At 39.8% G+C, this 14,859-nt stretch overlaps 1 protein-coding gene across 2 annotated transcripts in view; it reads left to right on the top strand.

The window, feature by feature from the left end:
- The window catches only part of LOC127580885 (tetraspanin-18-like), a 105,959-nt gene that overhangs the window by 27,933 nt on the left and 63,167 nt on the right, over nt 1–14,859 (top strand). Inside the window, exon 1 of one of the 2 annotated variants that reach the window (XM_052034860.1) lies at nt 2,380–2,423. The exons of the other annotated variant lie outside the window; for it this stretch is intronic. The gene's annotated coding sequence lies outside the window, so the exon portion shown is untranslated. Of the gene's footprint in view, nt 1–2,379; nt 2,424–14,859 lie in introns of those variants that run through there. 2 annotated transcript variants of the gene reach the window in all.

The raw sequence follows: 14,859 nt of genomic DNA, 5'->3' as shown, positions 1-14,859 counted from the left end.
AGAGGCCTCTACAAGGGAAGCAGATATTAAGTCCATTAGATAAAACTTCAAAGGGAAAAAAATTGAAGAGGAGCAGCAGAACAACAGGATGGTCCAGTGATAGGAGGAAAGGTTGATGTAGAGAGGTGAATTTCACTGTCATGAAAGGTTGCCAGGAAAGGATTAAAGGAATAATCCTGTCAGGATGCAACGGGGAACCTGACAAAGATGAGACAGACGAGGTACGGGAAGATCCTGAGACAATCATCTCTGAAGAACAGGAAGAAAATAAGAATGAAGTTGAGACCTGGGGCAAAATGATGCCATGAAAAGCCTTAAGATTAAGAAGTCTGAAAATTGCCTTAAAGTCATTGTATTAATATTATGTATATAATATGTGTATATAGTTTCTTAGATGTAACTCGCCTTAAACTTCATGACTGACGTGTTACAAACCTGTAAAAAATAAGCAACCCTGTACAGATAATGAAGATTTTCACATTGTTCTTATGCAAATGAGTGTGAACTGTGAGTTAATGTGAAAATCTTCACCTATCTAAACAGGATTGTTGGTTCTTATTTTCTTTTAAGGGGAAGAAGTGTGGTCTATGTCTACTGGTTTCTGCCTTGTGTATACATGTTTAATGACAGTATTAGTTTAATGTTGGTTGAGTTGCTACTACTTCAAGAAGCTGCATCATCTGATTTAATCTAGCAACATTGTTATTGCTATACTTCAGTGTACAGAGTTGGCAGCTACAATGTTCAAGTGATGCTCCAAGTCAAAGACAGTTTATTTAATCTTCCAAAGTTCAAGTGTCGGAATCAACCAATGTACCACAGCCTGTGAGACAGCTCTCCCTCCTTTGGCATCAGTCCCCAGATGTTAGTGGCAAGGACTCTACCAAGTTGACTTTGTTGGGTCTGAATCTTTGTTTTTTAATCCTCTGGTTGCAGCTGAGCAATCTTTACAGTTTTATTCTTCTGTTCCAACTGAGTGGTTTGCCTGGGGAGTTACAACTGTGTTTGATAGAGTAGATAGGTAAGGATAATATATTTCTTTCCCTGAAGGACATTAGTGAAACAGATGGCATATTGACGTGATGACAGCTTGTTAATTTTCCAGATTTAAACAAAATTGTATTCAAATTCACAGACTCCCAAGGTGGGATTTGAACTCATGTCTTTAGATTATTAGCATTGGCCTGACTACAGATGTACAGCTATTTCTATAATTTTCTGGTCTCATTTATAATCATGGTTTGTGTTATTGTAATGATACTATTGTGACAAATAAAGTCACATACTGGTCATATTTCTGAGGAGCCTTTCTGGACTTTAAAACTGCTGAGAACTCATAGGAATATAAAGAGCTCTCAACCCGACTGTAAATTCTCTGTATTTGTTTTTATTGCAACAAGAAGGACACATTAGTAAGATGTTTATTTTTAGGAAACAAAACAAAAGAGTAAATCATCTTATAGGAGGAATATTTTTGGGTACCTCTTTCTGGAAATGGCAAAATGCATGTAATCACAGTGCACCCCAGAAGGCCATTCAGACAATGAAGCCTGTGCCAGCACATTCAAAGAATAATCCAGTTGTAACTAAAATTCAGTCAGCCAAGTAATTTCTGGGCATCTGGGTAATGAGAAATTCACACTAAAGAATAATTCTACTCGTGTGTCTGACAGGTCCAAACTGAAATACAGAAATTTGTGTTTCTTGGGGCACAGTAGGCAGAATTGTTGCTCCCTTTTCAGTGTAAGAATCTGACAGTTAGTTGAACAACTCCTACAAAAGCAGGGGAATTTAGAATGGCAGATATTCTTGGGACCCATCCAACAGAGACAGGCAATCTTAAAAACATAAGGAAAAGGAGATGGAGTAGGAAATATGGCCCCTTGAACCTGCTCAGCCATTCACAAGGATCACGGCTGATCATCTTTCCTAATCTCCATATCCTTTGATTCCTTTGATGTTCAGGATTTAGAATAACAGATTGTTCCAGGACTTATTCAATATAGGCAAGAGAGATCAGAAACTTGGTACAAGAGACCTGCAAACTATAGGTGACATCCAGAGTTAAACTCTCAACCTAAATGTGATGGAACTTACTATTTTTGACATAGCAGACACATTTTAACTTTGCTGTAATTTAGATAGAATCCTGAAAACTGTTCGCTGCAGCACCATAAATATAACTTTACAAAGATCTGTTTCAAAGATCAATCTTGTAGAACTTAGTTACTTTTTGCCAAAATAAACAGAGCAAACAGGAAAATATCATTAAACATGCTTCGAAGCTAGTGCTTAAAACCTACAATGCGGGCCAAGATTTTCCATTGCACACTATGTACTCTGCACACAGGACCAGCAGCTGTTTTCCTAAAGGTCTCTGAAAATGTGTGTGCTACATAACTCCTACAATTATTGAGTTACAGGTCAGTGAATTCTACTAATTACGATTACTGTTGTAACAGGGTAGCTGCTTGATGCAGAGGAGGAGAAAGAAAGAACATTGTTGAAACATTAAGATAACTATTTCAGAGCGGGACTGAGATGAAGTAAAATTCCTCAAGCACATTCCTCAACTTTTCATGGGCCTGTACCAAAATTTTCAAAAAGCAAGCCTGTGTAACTCAGCTCCTGATTATCAGCTTTTATCAGTTGTGTTGTAATGGAGCCTGTGGACAAAGTGTAGCTCAGAAAATTTTGGGGAAAAGTTATATTAAGCAAAATGATTTTAACTATTTTTTAGGTTCAACATTCAGTCAGTGACTTAAAATGTTCTTTGTTAGCTAAAATATGTTTTGGGCTGTCCTGAAACCCTGAAAGGCAGTTTCATCTAAATACAAGTCTTTTTTTTAAGAGCTTTATATTTCATTTTGGTGACACTTCTTCTTGCTGGCAGTGTTGGCTAGTTAGGACCCTATGAGAATAACAGCAGAAAGAGTAGTTCAAATCAGTCTGTTGTTTAAATTTTATTGTAAACTCCTCAATGCTAGATTTTTAAAAGTTCACTGAAAACCATAAAATAAATGTAATTAAGCATAGAAAAGCAGATCTTACTTACTCTGTTTTACATTAAAACATAAAATTATAATTTGACTACATATTTAGAGTGCAGAGCTGAAAATCAGCGGAGGTCATACAATCATTGTTACATTTCATAATCTCAGGAAAACTCATGAAAGTTATTAATTCTTGTGAAAATGATGCAACATTTCTCTATGTTGAACCAATAACTGAAAAGTTGTGGAGCATGTAGTATGAACTAACTCATTATGACTAATTAATCGAGATACTGACTATTTGGTATCATATGTGTTTCTGGCCTTTTAGGTACAGGAAATCTAGGATAAAACATTTGCATTGCCATACCAATGCTATTACTCCACAATAGATAAAATATCAGTAGAAGGGCTTCAATGTGTCTTATTTTAGCAGTGAAGAAAAGACTAGCATTTATGTAGTACCTTGCACTTAATTTTTTTATGCGGGGAGAGCAAAATTAGGAAATTCATAATGATACTACAAACTATTCCACTGCTTGAAGTATGGAATAGTTAGTAGACCCGATGTCTGCATGCAGTTCATTGGAGTTGTAGTCAGTACTCAACAAAATCCTGTAGCACTTGACAGCCAGTGATGCTGTCGATTCTTTTTGATGCGTAGTCAACGTTGTAATGTAGGGAATATAGAAGTAAATGGTGCACAGCAAGATCCCACACATAATGAGGTGATGTCTCTTTCAGTGGTACTAAGGATATGTTTTGGACCAGATGCTGGAGAAAGCCAACCCTGAGCTTGAAGTGTATCAATTTAGCTGAAAAACACTGGTTAAAATTGATAACGTTTTGGTTTTGGGAGCATTGTGAGGCTTCAAAGTGTTTTAGATTTTTAATTAGCTCTATAATATGTCTTGAAGCATATACAAAGAAATCCATGAAGTATACCACCACTTGAGCAATAAGGGTTTCTTCATGATCTACAATTGCCACTGTTAACTTGTTCAGAAATGTATTTGCTTAGAAATTCATCAACACATTAAAGCATACATTGAAACAGCACCACATGGTGGACCAGTACAATGGAGCACTTTTGTTCAAAGCCAAGAAGCACTGAGATTGTAACATGCAGAGCTTTAAAAGAGTTGTGCATGTTAAATCAATAATTTCAGGCCTTGCAAGCACATTCATGCAAAAAAAACAAATGATAGACCTTAATATCATACCGCAATGGACAGGAAAAAGGTTAACTGTGCGTGGAGATCGAGGGCTGGGAAAGATGATGGAAGAGGGGCGATGATTAGTGGAAACCAAAAATCTAACAAAATCAGGGAGAAGGTCACTGGGGGAGTCTGTTAAAGCATGGGGGAGAGATGTGGAGAAAGAATGGAGATGGGAAATCAAAGTAGGAGTAAGGGATGAGAAGATTGAGAGCAAACTGATCTGGTGTTGACTGAGGAGAGATCCTGCCAAGTTTCAGATTGGGGCGAAAATATCATGCAAGGGGTAGGGCAACAGGATGGTGATAAGTATATTGATGGGATGGGCAGAAGTGTTCTTTTTTTCAATGGAAGTTTTCAATGCTGGTGTGGTAGGGTAATAAATAAACAGGTTAACAGCATAGTTTGCAAGCCTAGAATCTTCATTACTGGACTCCCTGGCAGTGAGCCAAGTAGGTTTGGGTCTTTTAAGTAACACAAGAGCAAAGCTTTGCACTCTGGTTAAGGTCTGCTGCTATAGTCAAGGTCTATGCTGTTCACATGCAGCAAGTTTGCAAGAACACTATTGCAAAAACAACATTCGTCTTGTGTTGCATGTCGATTGATGTTTTTGCACAAGCCAGCAGTCTCTGTGAATGTAACAAGTATGGAGGACTGAGATAGAACTTCCTGAACCATTTTGCACACAATCAAATTTTATACCACAATCAAATAGGATCCGGTATTTTAGATGTCCAGTAGGATGTCCAGCTACTGAAAATAACTAAAGGCAATTGCATCAAACCATATAATCCCCAATAACTCAATCCATTGTGGATTATGTTTACTTTGAGTGAGGTAATTGGAAATTGACCATCTATTACCTTCTTGCCGAGTTATTTTAAACTGTTGCCTAATGTCCTGAATGAGGACAAACAATGATTAAGTGAAAAATTTATGACAGCCCAAGGTATAACTGCAGCAATGCCACAAATGACTCTTTCACGCTGTGGCCCAGCCCAGGATCAAAATTTCAGGGAACACTTAATCGCTTCTGCTGAGGGAAAAGTTTCTGACCATAGAACTGTGTGAACTTTCTTTTTCATTCTTCTAAAGTAATCAACCAAAACTTCAGGATGTCAGTTTAACAGTACCAGCTACATTTTTCAACTCTGACTAGCTATATTCACAGAGGAATTTTACATCATTGTTTTCCTGAGAGTATCTTTTACATTTATACTCTTGCTTATTATAGTTCTATCTTTAATCAAATATTTTCTCAATTTCCTTTTTAAAGGCATTAAATGACACAGTATTAAACGCATGTACAGGCAATACATCCCATATGTACATAGATTTTTAAAACATTCATTTCATCCAAATTTCCAGTCTTTATTTTTTCAATAGAAATCAATTCAGCTCCCACGAATCTCTTTGAATTCTGGAGCCCTCATCCTTGCTTCTTTTTGAAACCTCTCCCATCAGGAAATGTTCGACCATTATGATATGCAATCTCATCCATATTCCACTGAGGGGCAGGCACGGTAGTGTAGCAGTTAGCGTAACACTTTACAGCACCAGTGACCCGGGTTCAATTCCGGCCACTGTCTGTAAGGAGTTTGTACGTTCTCCCCGTGTCTGCGTGGGTTTCCTCCGGGTGCTCTGGTTTCCTCCCACATTCCAAAGACGTACAGGTTAGGAAGTTGTGGGCATGCTATGTTGGCGCTGGAAGCACAGTGACACTTGCGGGCTGCCCCCAGAACACTACGCAAAAAGATGTATTTCACTGTGTGTTTCAATGTACATGTGACTAATAAAGAAATCTTATCTGAGTAATAAGAACAGTACAGTGGTGCAACTAGTAGAGCTGCTGTCTCACAGCTCCTGTGACCCGGGCTCATTCTTGACGTCAGATGCTGTCTCTGTGGAGTTTACATGTTCTTTCTGCGAGCCGTGTGGGTTTTCTCTGGGTGCTCTTCCACATCCCTAAGGTCAGTAGGTTAAATGGTTGGTGCAGATTTGGTGAGCTGAATTGCTGTGTGACTATGATGCTAGAAAGTGGGGCATTGTTAGGGCATTTATATTTTTGCAGAATTCATCAGAAAACATTTCCAATTAAGTAATACTGATTTTAAAGCATCATGTTTCAAATGCCATGCATATAAAATGCTAATGTAACAACTCTTTGAGGATAATAATTTATGCTTGGATTCCTGTTAAAACTACATCATATACAATTTCATTTATTTTTTTTGCAAGCGGGACCAAAATCAAATTAATATAACTGCTTTGAATAATGTCTATGTAACAGAAAACATAGTTCCATGCCTCACCAAAGAAATATATATATTTTTTTAAAAGATAAAAGTTAGTTTTAAAATTCATTGTGGTCCATTAAAATAATCATTTTGCCTTATTGTAGAAAAGCAAGGCAATCTGTTTGGTGACGGTTTTGTGAGGAGGCAACTATTAATCTCCCACATTGCCAATGATTACGGCTACATGCTAGTTAATTGCATCAGGAATCCTTTTGGAAATATTTAACCTTGTTGAATACTTGAGCATTCTTCTGAGTGTGGAGATATTTGATACGTTGATCAAGAATTAAAGATAAACAAAGCCAATGAACAACCAAAAAAATTTCATTCTTTCAACATGTAATTGTTTGACCTATAGAAGAAAAATTCTTTGACACTGTGCCTTCCATTTTATCTTAGAGGCCCGTTGAATTAGGTGTGTTTTCTGTTTCATTAATTTTCAGCGGTTTGGGAGTTGACAGTTGAACTCTAGCACTGCAAGACCACTGCATCACTCAAATAAAAAATATCACCCACTGAGGTCTATAAATTGGTATTCAAAGCTTTTACAAATTGTCAGGTTGCCTAAGAAATATGTTCTGAAGAAAATGCTTGGATTGGTTTGAATCTCTGTTGTATGTTTTTGTTGCCAGTTTCTCGATATTTTGTTTGTTTGGTATTGTGATTCTTAAAAATATAGTAAACTTAATATTTTACACTGACTGATAGGATGGTGTTTTTTTCCTTTTGCAATAGATAGTATCATATAGTGGCAATTGTATTAATCTTGTAGCATTTTGCATCCATTCACAGTTTCACAAAGATATGAATTCTTTGTGAAAGGTGGTTGTTATTGTGATTCCAGAAAAGAACTGGGAAACAGCCTGAATGTAATAGACTCTTTCCTGATTCACAAGTAATTTTACATAGATCGATAACAACAAGGAAGAGGAAAGGATTTACAAACAGTAGATTCCAGCATGCTTTGTGAACAGCCTTGCCCATTAAATAATTGCAACCTGGGAACTGTAACTTAGAACTTTGTTGTATTTCTCTGGGAAAGCTATTTCACTCAGTGCCTCAGTTTCCTACGTAGAGTCCTCCGATGAAAAATTCTCTCTGAAGTTGGATATATCTAAAATGAGGAAAAACTATTGTACAGATGGTGAGTTCCTGTAAGTATGGTAATTTTGTTTTCGAGGAGGATGTCTAGTTTGTTTGTTTCTCTAGTTTGTTTCTCTAGTTTGCAAGGGGGATGGGAACTGGAGGAGTAGGTCAGAGGAAGAAGGGGATGGGGAGAAGTCAGATCTAATGTAGAGAGGCTTTGAGGAAGGAGAAGCAGAGTACAGGCTATAAAAATAGTAAGGCAGATGGGCTAAAGTGCACTTACTTAAATGCAAGAAGCATCATAAATAAGGGAGATGAACTGAGAGCTTGGATAAGTACATGGGACTATGATATTGTGACTATCACAGAGATATGGCTGACATCAGGGCAGGAATGGATATTGAATGTTCCTGGTTTTCAGTGTTTTAAAAGGGATGGGGGGGGGGGTGGAGAAGAGGACAAGGGATGGCGATACTGGTCAGGGACACTATTATAGCTGCAGAAAAGGTGGATAATGTAGAAGGATCCTCTCTAGAGTCAATATGGGTGGAAGTTAGGAACAAGAAAGGAGCAGTCACTCTACTGGGAGTATTCTATAGGACCCTGGTAGCAGTAGGGATACTGAGGAGCAGATCGGGAGGCAGATTTTGGAAAGATGCGAAAATAACAGGGTTATTATAGTGGGAGACTTCAACTTCCCAAATATTGATTGGCACCTGCTTAGTACCAAAGGTTTAGACGGGGCAGAGTTTGTTAAGTGTATCAAGGACAGATTCCTGTCACAGTATGTTGACAGGCTGATTAGAGGAAATGCCATATTAGATCTAGTTTTAGGTAATGAACCAGGTCAGGTGACAGATCTCTCAGTGGGTGAGCATTTGGGGGACAGCGACCACTGCTCCATAACCTTTAGCATTGTCATGGACAGGGATGGGAGCAAAAGAGGACGGGAAGATATTTAATTGGGAAAGGCGAATTATGAGGCTATAAGGCGAGAACTTGAGAGTGTAAATTGGGATGACATTTTTGAAGGGAAATGTACTGTGGAGATGTGGTCGATGTTCAGGGATCTCTTGTAGGATATTAGGGATAAATTTGTCCCAGTGAGGCAGAGAAGGAATGGCAGGGTGAAGGAATCCTGAGTGACAAGAGAGGTGAAACAACTAGTTAGGAAGAAGAAGGCAACATACATAAGGTGTAAGCAGCAAAGATCAGACAGGGCTCTTGAGGAATATAGAGTGGCAAGGAGGGAACTTAAGAAGGGGCTGAGGAGAGTGAGAAGGGGACATGAAAAGGCTTTGGCGAGTAGGGTTAAGGAGAATCTCAAGGCTTTTTACTCGTACGTGAAGCGCAGAAGGATGGCTAGAGTAAAGGTAAGTCCGATTAAAGTCAAAGGTAGGAAGATATGCCTGGAAGCTGTGGAAGTGGGTGAGGTTCGCAATGAACACTTCTCTTCAGTATTCACCAAAGAGAGGGGTCTTGATGATGCTGAGGACAGTGTTGGTAAGGGTAATGTTCTAGAGTATGTAGATATCAAGAGAGAGGATGTGTTGGAGCTGTTAGAAAATATTAGGACAGATAAGTCCCCGGGGCCTGATGGAATATTCCCCAGGCTGCTTTGTGAGGCGAGGGAGGAGATTGCTGAACCATTGGCTAGGATCTTTGAGTCCTCGTTGTCCACAGGGATGGTACCGGAGGATTGGAGGGTAGCGAATGTTGTCCCCTTATTCAAAAAAGGTAGTAGGGATAGTCTAGGGAATTACAGACCAGTGAGCCTTATGTCTGTGGTGGGTAAACTGCTAGAAAGGATTCTAAGAGATAGGATCTATGGACAGCCAGCATGGATTTGTGAAGGGATGATCTTGCCTCACTAGCCTGATAGGGTTTTTTGAGGAGGTGACCAGGAAGATTGATGAGGTAGTGCAGTAGATGTGGTCTACATGGATTTTAGTAAGGCATTTGACAAGGTTCCGCATGGTTGGCTTCCTCAGAAGGTCAGAGGCCGAAGGATCCAGGGAAGCTTGGTTGCGTGGATTCGGAATTGGCTTGCCTGTAGAAAGCAGAGGGTTGTGGTGGAGGGAGTACATTCGGATTGGAGGGCTGTGACTAGTGGTTGTCCCACAGGGATTGGTTCTGGGACCTCAACTTTTTGTGATATTTATTAATGACTTAGATGAGGGGGTGGAAGGGTGGGTTAGCAAGTTTGCAGATGACACAAAGATCGGTGGTGTTGTGGATAGTATGGAGGGCTGTCGAAGCTTACAGAGGGATATTGATAGGATGCAGAGTTGGGCTGACAAGTAGCAGATGGAGTTCAATCCAGAGAAGTGTGAGGTGGTACACTTTGGAAGGACAAACTCCAAGGTGGAATACAAGGTAAATGGCAGGATTCTGGGCAGTGTAGATGAGCAGAGGGATCTGGGGGTTCATATTCCACAGATCACTGAAAGTTGCCACACAGGTGGATAGGGTAGTTAAGAAAGCTTATGGGATGTTAGCTTTCATAAATCATGGGATTGAGTTTAAGAGCCGCGAAGTAATGATGCAGCTTTACAAATCTGGTTAGACCACACTTAGAGTACTGTGTCTAGTTCTGGTCGCCTCATTATAGGAAGGATGTGGAGGCATTGGCAAGGGTGCAGAGGAGATTTACCAGGATGCTGCCTGGATTAGAGAGTATGGATTATGATGAGAGACTAAAGGAGCTAGGGCTTTACTCATTGGAGAGAAGGAGGATGAGGGGAGACATGATGGAGGTATACAAAATATTAAGAGAAATAGATAGAGTGGACAGCCAGCGCCTCTTTCCCAGGGCACCAATGCTCAATACGAGAGGGCATGGCTTTAAGGTAATGGGTGGGAAGTTCAAGGGAGAAGTCAGAGGGAGGTTTTTCACCCAGAGAGTGGTTGGTGCATGGAATGCGCTGCCTGGGGTGGTGGTGGAGGCTGATATGTTGGTCAAGTTCAAGAGATTGTTAGATAAGCATATGGCAGAATTTAAGATAGAGGGATATGTGGGAGGAAGTGGTTAGTCTTAGGAGTGGTTTGAAGGTCGGCACAACATGGTGGGCCGAAGGGCCTGTATTGTGCTGTATTGTTCTATGGTTCTATGGTTTATTTGCCTTCAATCTATATATTAGTCAGTCTGCAACTCAGTGGAACTAATGAGACTGAAGCCTTGACTTTATTAGTTTATCTAATTTATGTTGAAATTTGTGCTTGTTAGGTACAAATGTGACATAGATATTACTTTGACAAAATGTCAAGTTAGTAATGAGGTGTGAAGTTAACATGTTGGTGAAAAATGTAATTATAATAGTGATAAATAGAAGTTGTTGAGAATGTATTTTTAAACTTTTAATAACTAAACCAAGAATCATGAAAATATATTGGTGATGAAATTCCTCTCCATTATTTGGGCATTGAGAGCCATTTCATTTCAGACTTACTGTATGATGTGCTTGCATAATTTGCAGTATGGTTTGTGCTACCTATCCCTCATTCTGGGAAGACTGGTTGTGCATATTAGAAGTTTACAAAGTAGACAGATTGTGTTTTCAATTCTTATATGATGTCAAGCTGTTAAATTGAACAGTGATTCAACTAATGCTGGATGTTCAACATATACAGAGAACATTGCATTTAGCAGAAGTAAAAGAAAGGATCTACGCTGCAGACACAAGCACAACTGAAGAGCATTGCGAATGACAGTGGAGATTAGGAAGGTTATCAGTTTCTATGCTTGTAGATATTTCCAGGCTGACTCAAGGCACATTTACCACAGTTTGCAGCACTTTATCCCAGAGGAATGACTTTATCTTTTTTTTCCCTGTCTTCTTCTCCCTTGAAAAGATTGTGTGCATCCTCAATGATTGTGGGTTTCCTGATGGTGTAGATGCCATTTTTTATTGAGTTAAAGCCACCAAATTTGAATCCTGAGATCTTATTCACTGAAAGAGCAGCTGGTCTGTGACCATACCCCATCTGTCATGACAGTCATTTACATGACAACAGTCACAATTCTGATATCTTATTCAGAGTGTCTTACATCTATGAGCCACAATGCAATGTTACCTGGTCATCTGGTTCTTGACTCTAGTCTGAAATCCATACAGAAGAGCAGAAACTGTTGAAACAAAAGCTATAATGCTATCTACAACCTGAGCAGACCATTTACATTTATAACTAATGCCACCTGTACTTGCGCTATTCTGCGGGCACCTTGCATTACACAACAGAGTGAGTCTCCAAACTTATAGTTGTCCAATGTGTGATCCAGTCCAGGCATATTGTGGATGGAATGTGGGACTGGACTTGACGGGACAGGAGGTAGAGGTGGAGGAGGAGGAAGAAGGGGAAGAGAAAGGCAAAGTCAAGAGCTCCTTCCTGGCTAGGGAGTATGGCATCAATTTGTTTGTTTGCGATTTTAGTAAATGCATCCCATTCCCCATTCTGCGACAGTTTGCATCTTACCTTTTTGCCTTTACTGCTCATCAGAGTGTCCACTTGGTGTCAATGCCAGAATAAAAGCCAACACTGGATCAACATTTCTAACCACATTTATACATTGGAGCATGACAAATAATTACACTTGTGTATTCCCTGAGAGTCTGCCTTTTATGTGGTTTTGGCTGTCCTAGTCCTCTTGCACAGTGTTCCCCAGTGGCTGCAGGACAGCTGGTGACCTGCTGGCTGGCCACGAAGAAAGCTTTCAATGATTTTTCAGGACAACTTCAATCTGCTCTGGGTGAAGATTTGGAATACACAATTTTTCCATGAGTTACACTAGTCTGGGGTGGTTGGCAGGCAATAGCAAGGATGTTGATGCAATGCTAGGTTTGGAGGCACATGTGTTACTATCCTGAGAGAGAACATCAGGTTGCGCTCCTGAAAACCCCTGTCACTCTCATGGGGAGGAGCCTTCTGGGGTAGTCTTAAAGTCTGCTGAAGGACAGATTGCTGGAATGCCAATACCTTCAAAGCTCCTTGAAAACTGGTAACTAGAGCCATGATCACAGCAATCTGCAAGGCTATAAGTTGACCTTGCATAATAACAGTTGAAGTTTGCACCACAGAAATCTGTGGTTCCACTATAACACCCTAATATTGGGTGGCTTCTGATGTGCTAGATTGGAAATGGAGACCTCAGCCATCAGACACTGTATGCTCACAAGTGTTGAAATTGTGTGGACCATGACTTATACCATAGAAAGAATATTTCAGGTTTTGAGTAAAACCCTGTGCAAGGTTGCAGTGGATTCCACTCTGCTATTTGCCATTGTAGGCAAAACCTTCTTGCTGGTTAGTTAATGAACTGAGCATCTCATTGTGCAAGGGAGGGGAAAAGTTATCAGTCTGTGCCATGCAGTGTGAATGATATGCTTACCGCAGTTAAATAACTGGCATTGTGAACAAATTCTGAAATTTGAATATGAAGCATAGATGGACGCTAAGTTTATGAGGGGCTTGTGAATATTCAGTCCAACTTTTGATTGACAGATTATTAGTGATGGATGTGGATTGCATTGAACATTGTGTGACTGTGGGGCACTGTTGCTGGGAGATAGGATTTGATGTCATTGACTTTATTTGACTATGGTCTTCTCCAGTCCAGCTTTAGCATTTGTTTTGAAAGTTTTTTATCCCCCCCTTCTCTTCTCCACTTTACCAGCCAAGGCTGCAGAGCTGTGCTGGGAAATCCAGATACCCACATTCAGTGTAGCTTCCAATAGGCTTTATAGTCTTGTAAAGTAACTTGCACTACTGAGGTACAGGTACGTGTTTAGTCATTGTGACTGACTTGAAGAAGTTTAATCGCTCACAAAACAGGGCCTTCTGATAATGCACAAAGGTCAGCAACAGTTTGGTTTACACTGCCTGACTGCTAAAATTATGAGAATGACGTACAATATGAACCTTCTGCGTGGCTCTTGCACTGGGTAAATTGGGCATATCCTGATCCCAGTGCCTGATTTCCAGAGCTATCCAATTTAGTTATCCTTGTCTCAACTCTTTCTCACTCTAACACCAGCAAACTACATGCAAAAGGAAGAAGGTAGGTTGCTGCTTTTGAGGCTGGAAACATTACATTTGATTCATTAGACAGGTAATTTGCTTTCCCCATGGCTGGCATGCTGAAATACACACTTTGGTTGCAGAGGGATTTGAGAAAGTGAGTAATCCCACAGAGCTTCTATTCTAACATGCTTCTAGGCAAAGTGATTAACATTGAAAGGAAAGTAGCTCAGAGGTGATGATAACATGTAATGTAAATTTTGTTCTTTTTTTCGGATGCGTGTGATTTTATGACCAAGATCTGGTGTTGGATTTTTGGAAATTGAATGTACTGTAAATACAAATTAGAAGACTGCAGTAGTTATATGCGAAGACAAAGGGAAATAGAAGATCTAACAGGTCACTTTGTCCAATTCTCACTCTGCTTTCTCTGGTTTATTGAGTGATGTGACATATTCAGCTGAATATTGTTTGGCGTTTTAATTCATAGATGTTCTTACTGGCACGAAGGTCTGAGTTGACTTTTTCTCCTTGTGTGCTGCCACTGTAATGTTATGGTTACCTTGTTTTCCTTCATGAACACATAAGTTCCCTAGAAAGAGATGGAGTAGGTATTATTTGTTAAGCTTATAGAAAATGGGCCATGTTGGCGTCTTCCTAGGTTTGAGACGGGATTCTAGCTTTCTATGGGGATGATTTTTTTCTGGCAGCATGAGAAACTTTCCTCTCAGTGATTGGTCTAGCAGGGTTCCATAGTGGCAATAGAAAATGTTTTACCAAACAAAGTTCTGCTGATTACACTATTTTGCACTTTGAAATGAAATTGCAAAAGAGATCTAGGAACAAAAACCTTTTCAACCCACGGAGGACAACTAAAAAAGCAATAAGGTGGGCGGAGATGAAATATGACAGTAAACTGGCCAATAAGATTGCAAATGTTTTTTTTTAGATACATAATGGGTAAGAGAGAGGCAAGAGTGGACATTGGACTGCTATAAGATGATGCTGGAGAAGTAGTAATGGGGAAGAAAGAAATGACGGAACTGAATAGGTACTTTGTATCAGTCTTCACAATGGAAGACACCAGTAACATGCCAGAAATTCAAGAGAGTCAGGGGGCAGAGGTGACTGTAATGGCCATTACTAAGGAGAAGGTACTGGGGAAGCTGAAAGGCCTAAGGTGGATAAATCACCTGGACCAAATGGACTACACCCTTGAAAGTTCTGAAAGAGGTAACTGAAGAGATTGTG

The sequence above is a fragment of the Pristis pectinata genome, chromosome 20 (assembly GCF_009764475.1).
Source record: "Pristis pectinata isolate sPriPec2 chromosome 20, sPriPec2.1.pri, whole genome shotgun sequence".
In the NCBI taxonomy this organism is placed as follows: domain Eukaryota; kingdom Metazoa; phylum Chordata; class Chondrichthyes; order Rhinopristiformes; family Pristidae; genus Pristis; species Pristis pectinata.
This window is presented reverse-complemented; position numbering and strand designations above follow the sequence as displayed.